This window comes from Chinchilla lanigera, unplaced genomic scaffold, assembly GCF_000276665.1.
Source record: "Chinchilla lanigera isolate Chin_1 unplaced genomic scaffold, ChiLan1.0 scaffold00044, whole genome shotgun sequence".
Classification (NCBI taxonomy): domain Eukaryota; kingdom Metazoa; phylum Chordata; class Mammalia; order Rodentia; family Chinchillidae; genus Chinchilla; species Chinchilla lanigera.
Genome location: NW_004955445.1, coordinates 15,360,545 through 15,381,505, shown reverse-complemented (window position 1 = coordinate 15,381,505; position 20,961 = coordinate 15,360,545). Strand labels below are relative to the sequence as shown.

The 20,961-nt window shown below is 39.6% G+C and overlaps 1 protein-coding gene across 8 annotated transcripts in view; it reads right to left on the bottom strand.

The window, feature by feature from the left end:
- Nucleotides 1-20,961, bottom strand: part of Chd6 (chromodomain helicase DNA binding protein 6) — a 216,337-nt gene that overhangs the window by 194,905 nt on the left and 471 nt on the right. The window contains exon 2 of one of the 8 annotated variants that reach the window (XM_013518270.1): nt 6,163-6,229. The exons of the other annotated variants lie outside the window; for them this stretch is intronic. The gene's annotated coding sequence lies outside the window, so the exon portion shown is untranslated. The remainder of the gene's footprint in view (nt 1-6,162; nt 6,230-20,961) is intronic. 8 annotated transcript variants of the gene reach the window in all.

Sequence of the window (20,961 nt, the reverse complement as noted above, 5' to 3'; positions counted from 1 at the left end):
AGGACAATGTACTGAAAGAAATAAAGCATTAAGCAACAGGTAGAAGCTGAGAAGTCATGAGGGTGACACAGCCTGGAGAAACCATGGCCTTGGGCATGGAAAAGCTAAGAAGAAGCATACAAAGTATGCAAGTAAGCAGAAGCTATATAGAGGGAGCAACAGGTAGGATAAGGAAGCCAGTGGGTAGGGTAAGAAGGGCGGGGGTAACTCACAGTCTTGTAAATGGTAAAATGCTAAAGGAACTATCCAAGAAAACCTGTTTACTAAAGCCCTGGGAGCTGCTCTGGATCCAGCAGGATGCTAGTATTAGCTACCTATTTCCACAATAAAACTGAAAAACAGACCACAAAATCTCAGCAGCAGGCAAAAACAAGAACTCTGTTTTCACTCAAATCTTGTCTAGTAATAATCCACTGGGCCAGAGCAAGTCATATGGACAAGCCCAAAATCCAGGGAACAGGGACATAATTCTACCTACCATACAGGTATGTCAGGGTATGGATATAGATAGCTACCCATGGAAGGTAAAGAGTTGGGACCAATGATTCAATTTACCATACCACTCCACACCATTCTTCTAAACTATCTAGGCTTAAATCTCTGTTCGTCTCAACTAAAAGAATCTAAGATACAGGGATTAAGATATGATACAGTAGCTCCCACTCTCTAGTGCAATGTTACCCATGGACCCCATTTCTTTTTTAACTGCTGAAGAGGCAGGAGATTTTTTTTTTTTGTTGAAAAAAACAAATTTTCAACAAAATTTATTTTGTTGAAATACATCTGATTGAAGAGATTGGTGGTGCAGGAGGACTCTTAAGAAATCCAGAAGACATTTTAAGAGGATAAGGCTGCAACTGTTCAGGGATTTCCACAGACAGAAGGTGCCAATAAGATATGCAGAGCATTCTACCAAGGTTCCCAGAATTTCAAATCATTCTCCTGTGGGGCCAATGATCCAATGATCACAGGCTCCCTACAGCCGAAGCTTTTGAGCACTCTCAACATCTTTATGGTATAAAAAACAAAAACAAAAACAAAAAAAACCAACAACTATTTTTCTATACTGACCTCTTTACCTGGTTTTTAAAAAGAAAAAGGTCATGAAACACAAGAAAAAAAAGTCAATGAAGTCAAATCATCACTAAACAAAATAGTTGAACACAGCATGCAAACAAAATAGAGCAATTTAGGAAGTTAAGATAATTTGCTAGGCAAACAGGGAACGTTTACTGTGTTAAGAGAGACTTTTAAGAAAGATACTTGTTTCTTCAAAACCTAAGTAAAATTCTGAATTATATTTATATTTAGTAGTTCAAATGTTTAGTAGCTACTATATTTAGTAGCTGAAACAGAATTCCTTTGAATTATAATTCATTTCAAACTATGAAATTACTCCTTTCTAGAAGAATTAATGACTCAGTAGTATCTGTTTGAATGTTTACTTCTAAAACAGATTATGCTAGTGTTATGGCTTGTGTCTCGATGTCCTCTCAAAGCCTCATGTGGTCTAGGTGGGACTCTTTTCAGAGGTGGCTGGATCTAGAGTGGGTGATGCTGGGATTAAGGATGTGTGATTACTAAATTAGTTTTGGTATAGTTCTGGGTGTGGATAATGCAAAGGCCCACCCTGGGTATAAGTACTACCCACCTTAAGGACGTATACCCTGGACAACATATAAAGGACAGCAAGAGGGCTGCTGTACCCTCTTGCTGCTTGCTACTTCCCTTCTTCACTGCTTTGCTGCCTTTCTGCCTTCTGCCCACCATGAACTGGTTCTCCTCTGTCACACCACCCTGCCTTGGAATCCTCCAACTATGGACTGAAACCTCTACAAACTGTGAGCTAAATAAACCTTTCCTCCTTTAACTTCTGGTGTTGGGTATTATTTCAGCAATGAGAAAAGAAATAAGACCGCGGGCAAAACCTAATTCAGAGTCAAGCAGGCCACAACTAAAGAAAGGAGCACAAAGGCAATGCAACACCACTGACAGTAACTGGGATGCGGTGACATCCCAAGATTCCGTGCTTCACACTGGGCTGGGTTCTCTGTGCAGTGTGAACAACACAGCTTACTAAACTCTGCGTGAGTTCTGATACTGGAAAGGTTTTGTAATAGTAACTCTAAGTCAAAGGCCAGTGTAACAAACACTATTACCCACACAAAAAACAAAAATCTCAGTTACCTAAAACAAGGCACACCTGCTACCAGAAAACACCAAGCAGATAAAAACAATAGTAATCCTTCCAAAATTCATCTTAAGGTTTCTCTTTACCGCCAACGAAAACTAAGAAGGGACTACAAAAAAAGCATTTCCTTAAAGAGGAAAGAAAGAACCCTACCCACTCTACCTTCTTAGTATCAACTACAACAGAAAAAACAAAATCTGTACAATCCTCAGAAAACAATGTCTTACCCTCCCACTAGAAGGTTGAGATGGTCTAATTTTAAAAAAACAACAATAGCAACAGATCTTTGGTACTCAACTATTTTGATAACAAGAATGCCAAGGCTGTCTACCACTGCCCCCCAAAAAGGGTTCATTGACAAAAGAGGTATGTGGTTTTTTTGCCACTGAAATTGATTTTTAAGAGTTATAAAATTATCTCCTTTGTGCTGTCCACCTGACCTTTACAAGTTGAGATTCTTTTATTCTTAGTCGCTATTTTCAATCTTTGTTTTTGTGTATTAGGGTGTTCATATATATTACCCAATGCTCAAGTTTGTGTGCATACAGCCCTGAGCCCTGAGCCCTGAGCCACTGTAAACTCACCATGAACTCAGAGATGGTAAAAGAAGAGCAAGCAAGAGGCTGGGGATTTAGCTCAGCGGCAAAGCGCCTGCCTGGCAAGCGCAAGGTTGTGAGTTCGGTTCCTGGTACCGGAGAAAAACAAAAAAAAAAAAAAAAAGAAGAGCAAGCAAAACAGCACAGACTTTTTTAAGCCTCTACTTTTTTAGTGTGAAAACTCACCAGAGACCGACTCTTATGGCAGATTCTGAAATAGGTGTTATGGGGCTGCAGATGAAATACAGTCTTCCCCAAAACCCATGTGTTGAAATCCTATTCCCAGTATCTCAGCCCTAGTCCAGTCTTATAAGAAGAGGATATCTGGGCCCAGATGTTCGCAGAGAAAAGATCACATAAAGACATGGCAAGAGGCAGCTATCCCAAGTCAAGAAGAGACTTCACAAGCAACCAATCCTGGTTAACAGATACCTTGATCGTGGACTTCCAGCCACATAAACTGTGAAAAATAGTTTTCTATTGCTTAAGCTAAACAGCCTACAGTATTTTATTATAGTAGCCCTAGCAAAGTAACATAACAGAGAACAACACATTCTGCTATAAAGTTGCACGACTGAGGAGAGATGCTACATGTAAATCTACTGTTAGGGATTTTGATGCAGTACTGGGACATCTCATGTCATCCCAAATATCAGAAAAAAATATAGTAAGTTTTCCACAACACCAACAGCACAGCACTGCTGGAACCTTCTCCTTTTGATACAGCAGTCATTCCAATTTACTTCCATTCTTTACCTTCTCCACAACAGTATTTTCCGGGCTCTATGCTACATTGGTCACATCCCATGGCTCCAGTGTTGACGGAAGTTAAACACCAATGCTTTCCTAAACATTTCTTCCCAAAGTGCTGTTTTTGGCATGCTTATAATTCTAAGTATCACTATGACAGGTCTACGCAGACATCACAGGCTTCATACCTCCCACCTGATGATGTACTGACCCCCTCTGAACTTCTGAAAAACTCCTAGTAGGTCTTTGACAATCAGAAGATACTGTAATTCAACTTTTTCATATGTCCCCAAAACCATTTTCACCCCAAACACTGACCGACTCCTCATTGTTATAATTATTTATGGATGGCTCCTTCAACCCTCTGTAAGGTCCTGATACCAGACTTCGCATTCATCTTTCATCTGTAAAAGCCCTCAAAGAGCACGTGGTACACAGTCCTTGTAAATATGTACTGAATAAATGAACACTACTACTAAACTCTACGCTCACTGGAATAAGTCGTAAGTCAGGGTCTCTTTGCAGCAGTGTGACTGGTATACCACAACAATCTGAACGGCTCTCAAAGACATACTGTTGATCTACAGATGTCAAATAAAAAGCAGTGGATTTTGTATCATTCTGTATCATACCTGTTCAATAACAGGTAAAACTAATCTTTGGTAAAAAAAAGTCGGAAAAGCACTATGTGGAGGAAGGTGGGGGTCTTGTCAAGGAAAGGGGCACAAGACAACTTTATGGGACACTGGAAGATCCTTCTATGCTGACTGGCAGATGGTGGTTACACACATGATACACATATAAAGTCCACTGAGGGGTACATTTGAGATTTGTACACTTTATTAGAATGCACATTATGCTTCAAACTCCCACATTCTATGTATAGTCCTCAACTACCCCTCTTCCCACCCAAGGTATCAGTGCTCAACGAACATCCGTGACTGAATGCCCGAACACCTTCTGAATGATAACAATCAACTATTTTCATGTAAGAGGAAAAAAATCTAGCCAAGCAATTATAATCAAAGACCTAGGCTGGAGGTAGACTATAGAAGTCACCACCACCTCACAGAAGCAAGAAAATTGCTTCTATCCAGAGTTGCACTGTGCCTGCTGCTTTTACACAAGTATCATTTCCCTCACATCTGACCAGAAACATAATCCCTATGTGCTTGGCCCACTGCTGAGGTGTACAATCCTAAGGGCATTTTAAGACACTGGGAAGTGGGGACAGAATTTTACAACTAGGTGCTCTTACTACTAGAGTAATCAGTAACACTATCAGAAAAAAGCTTCTCGCCATCCTTCTGGAACTTTTCATTTCATTTTTCTGTGGCTATCTACCTGCCTGGCAAACTCCTATGCATCCTTCAAAACCCAACTTAGATGTTAACTCTTCTAGGAAGTTCTTCCTAATCTCTTCACCCTCCTCTATGTTCCTTATAATGTTCTAGTTGTTTTCTTTCACTGCAATTTAAACATTGATCAGGGTCTATTTCCCCTCTGTCCATATTTATCACCCCAGCACCAACCATAGCAGGGTTCTTAATAAAGCATGTAAATGTCCATTCAACTGACTTAAAACAGGACTATCACTGGACATGCTGCACTAAGCAAATGCCCAATTCTAGAGATTCCCAATATTTGTACTCAAGAAGAAGGAATGAAAAAACCGTAAATATCCTCTAGGACCGTTACTTCCAGTGCTGCAATTACCTACCTCCCAGTAAACCTCAGGACAGGAATGTGGAGACTAAATGACTTCAGAAAGATTATGGGACCTACCAGATAAGCTACAGTCCCAAAGGGAGTTATCGTGCAGTAGCCACGATCCAGAAGCAATGAGTTCATTCACTTCAACACAAGTGTTTGGAACAACCCAGTCCTGCACCCAGTCCTGCATATGAGGACCAGCCCAGAGGTGATGCAAGTGAGATCAAAGAAAAAGAGGCAGGGAGATCTAGAACTGAACAGGTACAATTTATTTGCAGACATACTGAAAGAAGTATAGTCCTAGGTGGCATTAACACCACTGTGATCCCTACAGTTTTGAGTCAGAAAGAGGGCTGCATTTACAGGGGAGGACAAAAGTGACATACTGGTTGAAATGTACCTGTTTTACATCAAGATAATATCAGAAAGTCAGGAATGTCCCTGGAATCAGGGTCCAACTGTAAATGTAGAGTATATGACTCTACTAATCTTACCTACTTATGATTTGGTGGGAAATGATGCAAGGAAAAACAGCAAGAGTTACTCAGGGGCAATCACAGCCAATCACAATCACATACCTAAACACAGATTCAGGTATGTCAAGCTGCACCCTACAACAGGGGTGCAAGTGCCCTGCATAATTATGTGTAAGAAGTCGGAACCATGTCACCATGAAAAAGCTACTTTACCTTTCTGTGCCTAAGTTCCTTCCTCTGTAAAAGGGGAATGATAACAGAACTTACAACCTCACATAGCGCTAAAGGATTTAATGAGATTTAAATATATAATGCTTAGGGCTGCGTACATCAAGCACTCAGTAAATGTTTGATCTAATTATCTTGCGGTCCTCAGTTGGGACAAGGATAGCTTTACTTGGTCCTATTATATTCCTGCCCTTCCAAAACGCAATACCTGGGTCTCTCCACCACTGGATTTCTTGCTTGCACAGCTGATCGCTTCCTGGATGCAGGCCTTCCCTCTGTCCAAATGAACACAGCAAAAGTCATACCTCATTCTTTGGACCCTCTCATCTTCCATTCTCCTGGTGAAAACTTAATACTGTCTTGTTTCATTTCCTTCGTGTTGTCTACCTTGTCAACAGACTAAGGACACCAAACTGATCAAATGAACAGGCCCCTAGGGTATTCTCTCAAATATTCCTACTGTTGATGTAAATTAAACAATGAGAACCTGAAGAATTTCAGGCTCTTCCCTCTTAATGTGAAAGCCATCTGCCCTCCTTTCATCCCCTCTCAATCTTTTCTCTTGCTTTCCTTCAGGAAAAGGAATGATGCTGGCACTACAAATCACAGAATGGAGGAACCCCTTTCAATTTCCTGTGAAGCAAGCTCTCTGACTGCCCACCAGATGAATTTCACCCATAGCCTCAAAAAGCTTCCTACTGCCATCCGCTGCCATGAGCTCCCCAGCCTTCCACCCACAATGAAGAGTGAAACTGATAGTCTGCTCAAGTTTAAATACCATGATTAAAACACAGTCCAGTGACTGTAGTGAGCACAGTGCTCCGGGTTAAGACCTGTCTTGCCCTCCCCTCTCTGGTCGACAGTCTCTGGACCAGCTATTCTGCTCTTCCTGCTGGTTTCTGCAAATCAGTGAGTCATGAGCACCATTTCTTTTCAAATTAAAAATGTACAGAATAGAACAGTTGAGTTTTATGGTACGTTTCAATAAAACTATTTTTAAAAGCCTACAGAACAGAAGGTATCACAAATAGTGAAAGTAAATACCAAGCATCCAAATCTTTGAATTACATACACACTCTGTATCAGTCAGCTTTCCTGCCACGAAGACACAATGCCCGATACCCATGTGCAAGGCAGCCAACCTAATCTGGCTCATAGTTTCCGAGAATTCAGTCCATGGTCAGCATCAGGGCAGCAGAGTGTGGCAGAGGAAGGATGCTTATTTTAGTTCATGGTGGCCAAGAAGCTGAGCATGGAAACAGTAGCAGAAAGGAGGGGGCAAGCGACCAGACACAGCACACAGAGTGACACCCAGGGACCCACACAGACACCCTCAGAAATGCTTTCCTAATCCCCTCAGCAGCTCCCAGGTCAATCAACTTGAAACAGCTAACCCTTACCATCACTGATAATCCAACTAGTGTTCAGGTTTACAGGAAAAGAGGCTGAGGTCACTTCTGTACGTGGGACAGAAGAGTGGAACAGCTGAATATGTGGTTCAAAATGAAGGTCTGGAACACAGGAGAGGGTGAGGATGGAAATATAGACTGTAAGGTCATCAAGAATTGAAGCAGCAAAAAGTCTGCCCCAGAAGAAGTAATAATGCTATAAAGCTACAAGGGCAAAGGGCCAAAAGGACACAACCCTTGGGAATATTTGAAGGCGGAGATGGAAAGGTCTTTACAATTAAAAATAAAATAAAACGCCACAAACTATATAAAGACTGGCCATAATAATTCATGGTCCTTAAGAAACAGCAGAACATTCTTAATTCTTAAAATTTCATATGACTTAAGAGCCAGCTATGAAAATCTTTCCCCAAGTCTCATTAACACCGTCACATTTTCTTAATTAAGCACATGAGTGACCTAATGGCTTTGATAATAGGATGGAAATAACTCTGTCAGGGCAAAGCTTCTCCTACTTCAGAAAGACATACACAAATAGATGTACACTAGTGCTAGGTTCTACTTAAGAAGTTTGCACTTGTCTTTTAGGGCCTGCAGTGGAGAGCAAGCAAGCAGGTAAGCAGGGAATAAGGACCCACAAGCTGTGTCACACCATTCTCCATAGGTGTTTTCATTTCCGTATCTGAAATCCTGTGACTGCTAGATCAACTTATCAGCACAGGAAGGTAAGGATACATGATACAATACAGGATACCTGACTGGATCCAGTGTAGGCTATAAATCACAACTGTATGGGGCAAATGTAAATGTGGACTGCATATTGGTTTTATGTCAAGTTTCTTGCATGATATAATTATACTGTAGCTACGTAGGACAATGCCTTCTAGGATAAATGTGTGAAAGCCCTTGAGGATGAAGCATCACAATGTTTGCAAATAACTATCAAATGGTACAGCAACAGCAAAGTCCACAACAAAGACACAGTTAAAAACAAAATACAGAAAAATGTTAAAACTGGTGAATCTAAGTAAATGGGGAGATGGGTGTTTATTGTATTACTCTGTGCATTTGAGTTTTTAAGATACTAAAAGGAAGAGAATAAATGTCTTCAAGTAGAAAAAACATTTTTAAAATTTCTACATGCTCCAACTCCTATTAGAATGGAAAATGAAGACCTGATTAAAAAGTGTTTCATAGCATTTTATAAATACTACCTCCATTCTGTCTCTCTCTCTCTCTCTCTCTCTCTCACACACACACACACACACACACACACACCTATTTAGCAAAGACAAATTATTTTAAGTGCACAAACTACATCAGCGTCTATATCACATTGGTAAATTCCTAAATTACCACTTAAATTAACAGAATTTAGATGTTACTGTTAAGGTATACCTTCTACGTGTTATTGGATGCTTTATTTGGATTATTTATTTTAAAGGGTATAGTAATATTTTATTTAAAGGCTATATTATAGGGTTTCACACAAACACCAAGAGTTATCACTGAAGACTTTATTTAAAAATAAAAAGCAATGGAGTACTACTCAGGCACAAAAAATAAATCTGGGTTATTCGTAGGAAAATGGATCCACTCTGATTTGTTTGTTTGGTTTTGGTTTTGGTTTTTCTTTTCTTTTTTTTTTTTTGTCTTTTTGAGACAGGGTCTAGCTGTGCAGTTCAGGCCAGTCGTGAGCTCACTTTGTAGCCCAGGTTGGTCTCGAACTCACAATGATCCTCCTGCCTCAGCCTCCCAAGTGCTGGGATTACAGGTGTGTGCCACCACGCCCGGCTGAAAATGGATCCACTTTGAGACCATACTGGAAGACACAAAAGCTTAAAAATCACATGGTTTCTCTTATATGAAACACAAAGTATAAATAATTTAAAGAGGAAAAGAAAAGAGAATAGAAAACAGAAAAAAAGATCTTTTGCAGATCAGAAAAGGATCTGGAGACGGAGGGAAGGAAAAGGAGGGGCTTAATGCTCAATTTGTACATGTACTGACTCCCCAGGAGGGACGTAGGATTCATTATGTGTTATGAACACGTACTAAAACAGTAGCAACTCTGGAACTGAAAAATATAGTAAGTCATATGAAAAAAGGACACACACAAAATAAGAGAGAAGTAAATTAAATTACAATGTCCTAAATATTCCAATATGAGTATGTGAACAAAGGAAAACATTTTAACAAAGAACCTATTATGTATAAATTTCTATTAAGGAATTCAAAGTACAAAGAATGGAGCTTGCCTATGGGGGCCTAAATTTTGTTGAAATTAAGCATACAAAAAATTAAATAAAAAGAATAATGGTCCGTTTCTGCCTTACATCTATTCTGCCATGCCATGGACTGTTTTTGGTCTGCAATACCCCTGTGCCATGCCACTCTGCCTTGGAACCGGCTGAGTGTGGACTGAAACCTCTACAAACTTTGAATAGAAATAAACATTTTCTCCTTTAAAAAAAAAAAAGGATAATGGTCGGTGCTGTCCCTCTTGTCCTGACTCCTACGCCTTTGCAATAGCCCCCTAATTCATTATTCGACTGGCAGCACCCTCTAAAATAGTAATTCTCAAACTCAGGCACACCTAGGTGGGATCACCTAAGAAGTTACAAAAAAAAAAAAAAAAAAAATCCAACAACTGATTTCTACTCCAGAGAATCTCGTGTGATTTTGTGCAGCCTGGGTGCTGATATTTTTTAGAAAACTACTCAAGTGTCTAATATGCAACAAAGTTGCAGCACCTTTGTTCTAAACCAGCCTTTACTGCCAACCTGTGGGAACATATCACTCTCCTGCATTAAAACCTCTGATGACTCCTCACTGCCAACACAAACCCAAACCTATTCTCTTTTTCATTAAGCTGTTTTAGTTTCTTTTACAGTTCTGTATATTCAAATATTCACTAGAACATAAACACCTTGAGGACAGGTGTTTTGCTTTATTTATTGCTTCACTCCAAGTTTATATATATTCTATACATATTCTATAAATATCTCACAAATGGATATCCACTACTATGGGCCTCTTGCACTACCCTTCCTTCTATCTACATAGTTCTTCCCTATTTCACCCAGTCACCACACATCCAAATCCTGCCTATCTTCCCACCTCATTTAATATCCTGTCTCACACAATACCTTCTGATTCCCATCTCTGCCTTTCCTGAGCTCCCAAAGACCTTTTTTCCTTGTCCTACATGTCATGGGCCACAAGAGCGCAATTGCCTGTCTACAGGTATTTATGGGTATCTTATCTTCACTTTATATTACATTGCCTTTTTTTTTGTTGTTTTTTTTGTTTTTTGTTTTTTCTCCGGTACCAGGAACTGAACTCATGACCTTGCGCTTGCCAGGCAGGCGCTTTGCCGCTGAGCTAAATCCCCAGCCCCTACAATGCCTTTATGACTGCTGGGCAGCCATCATATTGATGAAGATAATCATGACCTGAGAAACTTAACTTCAAAATATTAGAGATGCAAAGGATACTTCATTAAGGCAAGGAGCTATCTTTACTGTGCCATAAAAGGAGGAACTTCAAAGGCAGTAGAAGTAGGTAACAAAAGAAGGAATGGAGGTTTCTGCAGTACAACACTGGGAAGGATAAAGCTGCTATGAGGCACCCCTGGAACTTTCTATCCCTTCTTACAAATGCTTCTACAAACGCTCCCAGCATTTGTAAGGGATAGAACAGAAAGATAAAGGTAAACCTTGGTATGAAGATATTGTGGGTACAGCCTATATTCTATACATAATAGCAGATGCTAAGATAGTAGAGCATGGAGAAAGGCAGCACACTGCACTGCTTAGAAGTGGTGGACTCAAAAGTCAGACTAGCTCTGCAATTGTGGATAAGTAATTCAATCCCCTCAGTTCCCTCTGTGGAAAACATGGGCTAATGGGCACTTATTCCTGAGGATTCATAATAATCCATGATATTTATGGGGGGTGGGGGGCTAGTTAATGCTGTGTTAACAGGGGATTCTGCTACGGTTTAAAACTGAAATGTGCCCTCCAAAGCTTCGCGTGTTTGGAAGGTGACTGGACAATGGGGTGCTACACTCATCAGTGAATTCAGCAGCTGCATGTGCCGTCTGGAGGTGCGGTCTGGTTGGACGGGGGTCGCTGAAGGTGTGACCTGGAAAGGTATATTCTTGCCCTGGCTCCTCCTTTTTCTCTCTGCTTTCAGGCCACCATGGCTTGGACACCTCTTCCTGACCCATGGCCCGCTGCGGTCTTGGACCCTGGCAAACATGGAATGAAAACCTGGGCCAAGATAAACCTCTCCCCTTTCAGTTGCAGATGTCAGTGTTGTGCCTTAGGCATGAGAAAGTGACTTAAGATACACTCCATTTTTAAAACCTGAGCTTTGAAGCAAAGGTCCATTCTTATACAATGTAACACATGCGTATTTCTTTCAATAGAAAAACTATCAGCCTAGAAGTGAGACATAGCACACCCTCTTAGGGTTCAATACCCAAAGCAAGTCACACAGCCATGCTCAACATCACCGTAATAGAGAAGTGCAATCCTACCATGTGCCCAGAACAGAATACTGATGAAAGTCCTGACAGCACCACATCACAAAAGAGTCCAGCCCTGAACGTGACTTACAGTAAGCACTCAGTAATTAATAGCTATTATTATTGGCATGATTACTGTGAGGAGTCTGGAACTTACTGCAATAACCTTAAATCAGGGCAACCCGCTCCAGCCCTCTTCTGTCCCTCTCTTGGACAGAAGCTTTCTCTTCCTCAATATATTCTGCTCTTAAAAACAAAAACAAAAACAAAACCCTTAAATCATAAAATTAATGGCTGAATAAGCAGATGTGAAAAAATCATGCACATTCTGTACAATAAAGCAAAGATGAATATACAAGTATACATAAAAGATATGCCAAAGAGTTTCTAGTAAACAAAAAATAGTAAACAAGAGTTACCAAAATAGTGCCCAAAGCATTTCACTATGAGAAGGGTATGCCAAAATGTTTCTAGTACACAAAGACATTACGAAAGAGTTACCAAAATAATACTACTCCTTACTCGTCTAAGACTTGTAAAATTTCATTGATAGTATCTTTCCTGCTTTATTTTAAAGAACATTTAAAAAGTATGTCATCTTTTACAGGTTCATTCTAAATCTCAAAGCATTCCTTCCATACACTCCATAGAGGAACAGGTAACCCGGGGACTGGACCTAGGGAACAATAAACCAATTCCAAGCCCTTTTTAAATTTTTAGACAAGGTCTGACTAAGTTGCCTGAGCTATCCTTAAACTTGTGATCCTCTGAGTAGCTCAGCTTACAAGCCTGTGCCACCACATCGGGTTTCCCCATACATTCTTAAGGGAAATTCTCCTATATGACTTCTTAAGATTTTTAACCTTTACAGCCTGGGAAAGCAGTCCTACATAGTAAAATGAGAAAATAACTCTATGACTTTGCCATAGATCAGCTCTGTGGCTTCACAAAATATTTTCATGAGAAGAACCCCATTCCATTATCGATAAGATGGTAAGACTGGACTAGATGTCTTCAGAACCTCTTCTCATACCTCTATTCTTCTCCACTCCTAAGAAATCAGTACAAAGCTTTGCTTTAGGAGTATCTAGTAATGATGTCAATTTGTAATTCATAAATCTTCAACTAGAAATAATTGCCAAAACCACACTAATAATGGTAGCAACAAAACTTAAGTTTTAGAGTAAAGAGGCAACATAGTAAAAAATACCCAGGTAGAGCCCTGGCTAGCATGAAATGTCGCAAAGACAGAGAACAAGTAACAGTGCATGACTATTATAAGTAAATAAGGAAACCAATATTTGTGCGTGGCTTATGAAATCACTGTCAAAGCAGTGGCACGGAAGGGAATAAACTTTAACTTTTAGAGGTTGGCATCTATCAAACTACTACATCTTGGTTCCTATATATGAGTTTTCTAATTCTTTGAGAACCCATACCAAGAACTCCAATATATGCCTAGTCTTTCCTCAAACTCTTTGAAGAAAGTTATACAAAAGAAGTCTAAAGCATCATGCTACAAAATGTGAAGCCTTCCAAACAGCGATACTTGTCTCATTTTCAGCTAAACAAAACCCCTCCCCAGACAACACACTTACTCTTTTGGCCCAGAGTGTAAGACCATCCATTCAGCAGAATTAATGAGATAACGGTGCTGACTTGTAATAAACACCAACTGATGACAACACAGCACTGACTCATGCAACATCAAACAGGCACTACTGCATTATAAGTTTTACTATGTCGGCTGCTCTAAAAACAACCTTTCAGCAACCTTTTAACTCTAACATTCTAAGCCCGTAAACCATACAAGACACCCTTCACTGTTTCTCTAAGAGTCACTTACTCCCTAAATCACCCAAAATTTCCTGTTTGAAAACCTAAAACCTGGGAAATACATTTAATAAAACTGCTGTTTGATTAGACTCTTTTTATTATGACCAGATGACATTTTTAAATGCCACGATTCTACATATGAGTCTTCATTCACTTATATAGCCCAATTTCCAGCTACTTGTCAATCATTTCCAATTTAGCAATGGATACTGATTAATATACTGGAATCAATGCCACCTTTCACATTTAGGGGTTTAAAATTCAAAGTACAGACAGATGGGGAAGGGAGAAAGAGAAGTATACATAACCTGAGTGAGCAAAAGAAATCCCTTCTTTGATCAAATTACTTTTTAAATGTGTTGCAAGAAGACAGAAGAAAAAACTCAGACATTTAAGGAGGCTTAGTCAATATCATAAGCAAACAAATATTTCCCTTTACAAACTGAATAACTACCCTTTAAGTTAGCCGACAGACGCAGTACACGTGTGATAATTTACAGTAAAAATCTCTACTACCTCAAGTAACGGGAATCCTTATAAGAAGCATTTTTTTCTACTGAGAACTGGAGAACTACAGAATTGCACTTAAAAGCTGACCTCTTAAATTACTGTAGAAAGAATGACCTTCAGAAATCATCGAAACAACATCATGCAGGTTGGTCATAGACAGGTAGAGTTATAAGGCCTTGCTGGCACACTGAGCTAACTTGTTTGTAAATTCTCACAAGACACATCCAAACTTATTTTCTGAACATTCAAATCAACTTTCAGATAAAAATAAGTAGGTAAATATAAATGGGTATACAGTGTCAACTTTAATTATACAACTTGCTTAGTCTCATTTTAGGCTAAAGGACAGTCTTGTCCCATATCACATTTTCCTTTCTAGCTGGAGAAAAAAAAATCTTAGAGGTAAAGGTTTTAGAGCTGTGCTGATCCAATACCAGTGGCATTAGCCATGCATGGTCATGAGTATTTAAATTAACTAATATTAAATAAAATTTAAAATTCTTTCAGTCATACTAGCGACATTTGAGGGGCTCAAAAGCCACATGTGGCCAGTTGCTCCCAGGCAGATATAGGATATTTCCATTATAACAGAAAGTTCTAATGGGCAGAGCTGACTGGAACAATGTTTCTCAAGTTTCAGTGTGCACCAAAATCATCAGGATAGCTTATCAGAACACAGACTGAACTGGTATGGTAGTACACAACTGTAATCTCAACCCCACGCTGAGGCAGGAGGATCACTGTCAAGACCAGACTGAACTACATGGTGGAAATCTTGTCTCAAAACAACAACAAAAAGAGATTCCTGCAAGGCACAGTTGCATATAACTATAATCCCATCACTTGGGGAGGGGGAGGCTGGAGGAGCACAAGTTCAAGTCTCACCTGGGCAATTTAGTGAGGCTCTGTCTCAAATTCAAGTTTCTACAAAGGCGGGTACTGAGGATATAGCTCAGTGGTAGAGCACCCTGAGTTCAATCACTCAGCCTCACACACACACACACACACACTCTCTCTGTCTCTCTCTCTGTCTCTCTCTCTGTCTCTCTCTCTGTCTCTCTCTCTCTCTCTCCTGGGCCCTCACCCCAGTAGTGTACTTTAGCAGGTCTTTCCCTTGTAGCAGGCTCCAAGGTAATGACAATGTTGCTCATCATTTCGAATAGTGTTCTCCGTAGTGAAGAAACAGTGTTTGTTTTCCTTCTTTCCCAATACCTCATAAACTGATACTTTTATAAAATACCAGATAGGTGGATTACTGGGAAAAAATAAATCAGTATTAATATAGGTTAATACTTTTATTAGTAGATTTAAGAAACAACTTTTTTTTTTAAACAGACTGCTCTAAAAAAACTACACACTTTTTCATAAGTTCTACACAGGTATCTGGACAGCCTTACTTTACATTTTTATAATCTCCTCTCTGAAGCTTCTCCTTTATATCATTTATCATTGTCTCAATGTATTTCTAGTAAAAGCAAAACTGTTAATTCCATTAAGCAGTATACCCCTTAATCCCTTAAAGTGACACTATACCAGGTATGCAAAAGGAACTAATCTAGCGGTGTCATCACTGTGGTTTAACTTTTGATATGAACCCACAGTTGAATTTATACCTCTAAAACTGCAAAGAATTGGCCAAAATACACAAGTAATAATAAAGTCTCTGTCTAAGATGCAGATCTAGCTTACCAGACCTAATCCTTCAAAACATTTCTAGAATACTGGTGCTTTTTCTTAACAAACCAGAGCTCCCTTATAGGAATCAGTCTACTTCATCAAACTGCCTGAAGCTAAAATACTTTCCCTAATCTAAATATCAACCCAAACAAACTGATTTTTGTACTCAAGTCTCTGTCCTGGCCCAATAAACAGACGTCTGTAAGAAAACCTCCAGGACAACTTCAAATTCAACTATCTTCTTGAGCTGCTGTCTGGTTGCTCTAGAATCTCATTAAAAGTCTCTGAAATATAAGTTGCAGAGATTTTTAAAAATTATTCCTCTTCAATATAAGAAAACATTTTCCTAACATATTGAGTAAAACAACAACATAATGAATAAGTATTAAAAGCAAGAAAATGTCACAAGCTTTTGCTTTAGCCACCCTTTAACCCATCTGCAGAGGCAGATGGCTGAAATAGAGAGGCCCAGGACCTCTAAGTTTGTCTTCCAATTGTCCCCATATTTCCCACTACATCCTTTAACTCTCAGAGGCAGCAAGGACACCCAACAGTTTGGAGCGGACCATGTAGAGGAAGAATTCTGGAGACAAACAGACCCCAGGCAATGCCCAGAGAGATGCAGCTCAGAGGGATACAGAAGTACTTCCCTAAGATCAGGCCCACAGATGGAGGCTAAAACTGCAGGACTTGCTAGCGGGCAAATAAGCCCAAAGAAGTCAGCCTCCAGGCAGCAGACTGCTCCTGTAAAAACTGTTTTGGAATGACCTAAATCAATGATTCTCAATTTTGTTATTGTTATTGTATGTGAGTGCAAAGGGGTGGGGGAAAAAAAAATCACACAAAAAAAACCGTGGATTCTCTTCCTATAAAAACAGAGAACAAAATTTGCTACACAATTTTGTGGCACTCACAGATCAGCCAAAGGACTCCCTGGAGATCCATGAGTCCCAGGATTTTTAAAAAGCCTGAACCTAACTAGATCACTAGATAGGAACTAAAGGTCAATGTTACCACATTAGTTACATCTTTTTATTTTGAAACAAAGTCTTGCTAATAGTCTCGGCTGGCCTTGTATTTTTTATGTAGTCTAAGAGGGCCTCAAACTTGTAATGGTTAGGCTTTCTTTTGACCTGAAGCCTGCCTTTTTATATAAAAACAATCTTAGAATTTAGAAAAAAATATAGATTCCCAAAACAAAGTATCCTGGACACATGGTATATAAGATAACCCAAAGTATATTAAAATTTTAATTACATATTAGATTCATAAAATTAGATCAGTGAACACTCTCTACACAATCTTACGGGAAAGAAAAAGGAAAACAACCTTCACTTATTTAGAAAATTCAAATATCCTCACTTTCTACGTTCGTTTGGATTTGTATCCATAGTTATAAAGTTCTACTTCTCAATTTTCCTGAAATTTTCAAATACTCTTAGTATATTAAGTTCTTCTGAAATAGCAGACAAAAGCATTCATGGAAGTCTGTTGAAAAATCAGGGTTTATTCCTTGCTAAAATAACAAGTCCTTCCTTACGAAGCAAAAGAAAAAATATCCATCAATAAAAAACAAAACCCTGATTCATCAAAATAGAAACAAATATATTTAAGTTGTGTCATATATACCATCACACATTCTAAAGGTCCCAGAATAGAACAGTGATGCAAACAACATAGAAGAACACACAGAATCACTAAAACTGACTACAAAAATCAACAATTACAGGTACTACAGGCAAAAATAAACATCTCCCTCTGGAATTTATGCAAATGATTTTGTTCAGAAATAGGAACATGGATGGATATTTTAAAATAACTTCATTTTATTACCTTCAGGACTTTTATGGAAGTAACAGAATTTCTCACGAGGGTATCAACGCCTCCACAACGTGAAGGAGAGAACATTTTGGCAAGCAGAAAGTGACTGCATTCTCCCTCTGCACTACATGGTTATTAACTGCCAGGCTTTGCCTGAATCCTAAGGACACTCTACAGAAAAGCTGGGGGAAAGGATGCCTTCTCTACCCATCTTTGGTTGACAAGTTCTTGAAATGCAAAAGCAAAGAAGGATGTGTGCATAAAAGAACTTCACAAAGATGAGTTAACCTAGCGCCACACTACAAAAACACAGCAGCATACATGAGCTTTCTGAAAGGAACCTTTGGAAAGAGAGTAGCTGGTGAAAACAATATGTGCTTGAGAACCACGTGAGCTGGGTTCAAACTCTGGTTCTATCATTTACTATGTTTATGCCCTTGAATAAGTTACCTCATTTCTCTGAGCTGCAGTCCAGCTTCATAAAGCAGCGATGAAAGCAGGGATACTTTTTCATCTCTGTGGCCCCAGTACCTGGCTGAGTGCTGAGCACACACCAAGTATTCAATCAATACTAGTTCTTTTTGCTCCTCTCACAATTATGTCACCTTCCACTGCAAACAAAAATGTTCTGTAGGGAGCAGATATCTAACCCCTAGTTATTATTTTATGTATTTCCAAGAGTTTTTAATAACCTGTATAGGAGAATGTAGGCAGCGCCACGGAATTCACTGCAGCTCTTCATTTCAATTAAACTACAGCTCTGTCAAGGGATAGATGTGTAAGAGACCCACTAAGTATTTATTAAAAACAAAACTACTTCAAGTCTTGCTACACCGAAGCACCTGAGGGAAGGAGAGAGTGACAGCTTCTTCAGCTGATTTGGATACTATCACTGCCCAGTATCAAAGTACATTTTTGCAGGTAGTGTCTCTGAATTCTAAAATCTGTTCAAAGGTGTTCAGAACATGTGCAGTTTGTGACATCTGGTCACTGCAATACAAAGTCTTTCTACGAAAGTTGAAAAACTTAAGTACTCACAGTGAGAATGAAACCTGAGTTTAATGGAACCTCTTGGTTTAACCCAGTAAGACATAACCACAAACTCTGCTTGGGACTAAGCTATCCTCCCATGAAAACCAAAGATTTCTTTGAAACATCTATAAACCAAAGAGAACTCCAAGGTTTACTGTTTCTGATAAGCTTTCTGCAATACTGATGTGGCTCCTAAAACATACAATTCTGCTTCAGATTTTCTTCGGTATTTGACATAGTTATAAGAAAAGCAATCAAAAAAAAAAAAAAAAAAAAGGAAACAATGTAATTGCCAAAGGATCTGCCAAAGAAATACAGCAGGGTTAACTGTGGTTCTCCCACTTCACTTCTAACTGGTCTTTCAAGTTCTTATATGGTTTTGCCTGAAATAATATATAGTACTCATGAGTGTAGAGAACCACTAACTATACTAAAAATAAATAATAAAAATAACTATAGATACAGAAAATTTAAACGTTGTGGGATGAAAACGACCATACTGAAAGTGTCTGTGATGCTGCAGCAGAACAGCTAAACGTGTAAAGCACAGAAGTAACTACAGAATAAAAACCGTGATTCCATGGAGACTGTAACACCACAATGAACACAACAACAACTTCACACGGGATCTACTCTGACCATGCACACCAAGATCAGCATCGAAGTCTGGTTACTTCACGTAGATTGCAAAGTTAACAAAAATGGGAGGGGGAAAATGTGTACAGATTAGCTTTTAACAATGCATTCATCAAGACAGCTGCTAAATTCAAAAAGAATCATAATCTACCTATAAAATCTGTCCTGGGACATAAAGAACTCCAAAATTAATAATCTTGCCATTCTCCATTTTCCCAGGCCTTCAGTTAAAGTGATGTATTGCTTATATGAAACCACCTGCTGTGTTTGGCATAACCCATGTTACTTGACAGTTCATGTCTAATCATTTTATCATACACACATCTCAAACTTTTCTGCTTCCCGAGAGCCACAAAGTTCAAAAAATCTCAACTTTCTCTCTCTCACTCTCTCTCCACTCCTCCCTCCCTTCTTCCCTCTCCCTCTCTCTCTCTGGTTGCCAACCTGATCTTCTAATTTGGCTTCCAGTCAAATTATTGAACTATGCACCATCACTGAGACAGACCCCCATATAAGTCAGAATGCTTAATCACCCCAGAGTGGAGACAGAGTGGTCTCTGTCCCAACTTTTCCAAAGACCACATGCAGGGTCCCAAGAAATATGTCGAAATCTAGGGCTAAAAGGTTGGTATTCTTATACACCATTGGGAAAATAACGAAATCTCAGACAGAATATTCCTGACACCCTGAAAAATGCAAATACTGAAAATGGTTTTCTTCTCTGTTCATAGATCTGTCACAGAAGAAATGAACAGTTTTTAAGGGGTGGGAAATAAGGCACACAGCGCCCCAAGACAAGACGCGGCGAGATGCCAAGGATTCACTAGAAACCTTGGCCAGATTGCTAATGGTCCATAAACCCTAATTTGGAGAACACAGGTCTTCAAGCTCAAAATTGAATTATACTGCCTTATTAGATACCACACTAGTGAAACCAAAGTCATATTAGTCATAACTGAAACGAGGAATACTCTATGTACACAAATGCAAAGTGCCTGCTTATGCATTTTTAATTGGATCAAATAAAACTGAAGCTGCAAACAAACTCAAATTTCAATTATCTCACTAGTGCGGGGATTTCCTAATAACATCTTTTAAAAAACCAGTAAGCTGCCAACCCTCTGCATAGCTGAAAGGGATGTCCCTGGAAATTTGGGAGCGACGGACTCCTTCACTTCTCAACATCGAAAAAATAAATTACCCCGAAAGGGACAAATCCTTTTATTTTTTTCTTTTTATTTCTAAGCTTAAACATACCAATCTAACAGTGCACAAAACTTGGTAGCGGGACTGCTAGACCCCCTTAGGGTTCCAATTTTCAGGCGAGTGCTCACTAGGGCGTAAGAAGGGGGCGGAGGGGGTGGGCCAACCGAGGACGCACCGGGGCCCCCGCTCCTCCCGAAGCAGCAGCCTGGCACCAGCCCACCCTCCTCCAGCCCTGCAAACAGACGCAGGACGCGAAAGCAGCAACTTCTCCGCGGGGGCGGCCGCGGGGACAGCGGTCACCCCACCCTCCCCCTACGCCGTCGGCCTCGGGGGTTCCTCGGCGCCCGCC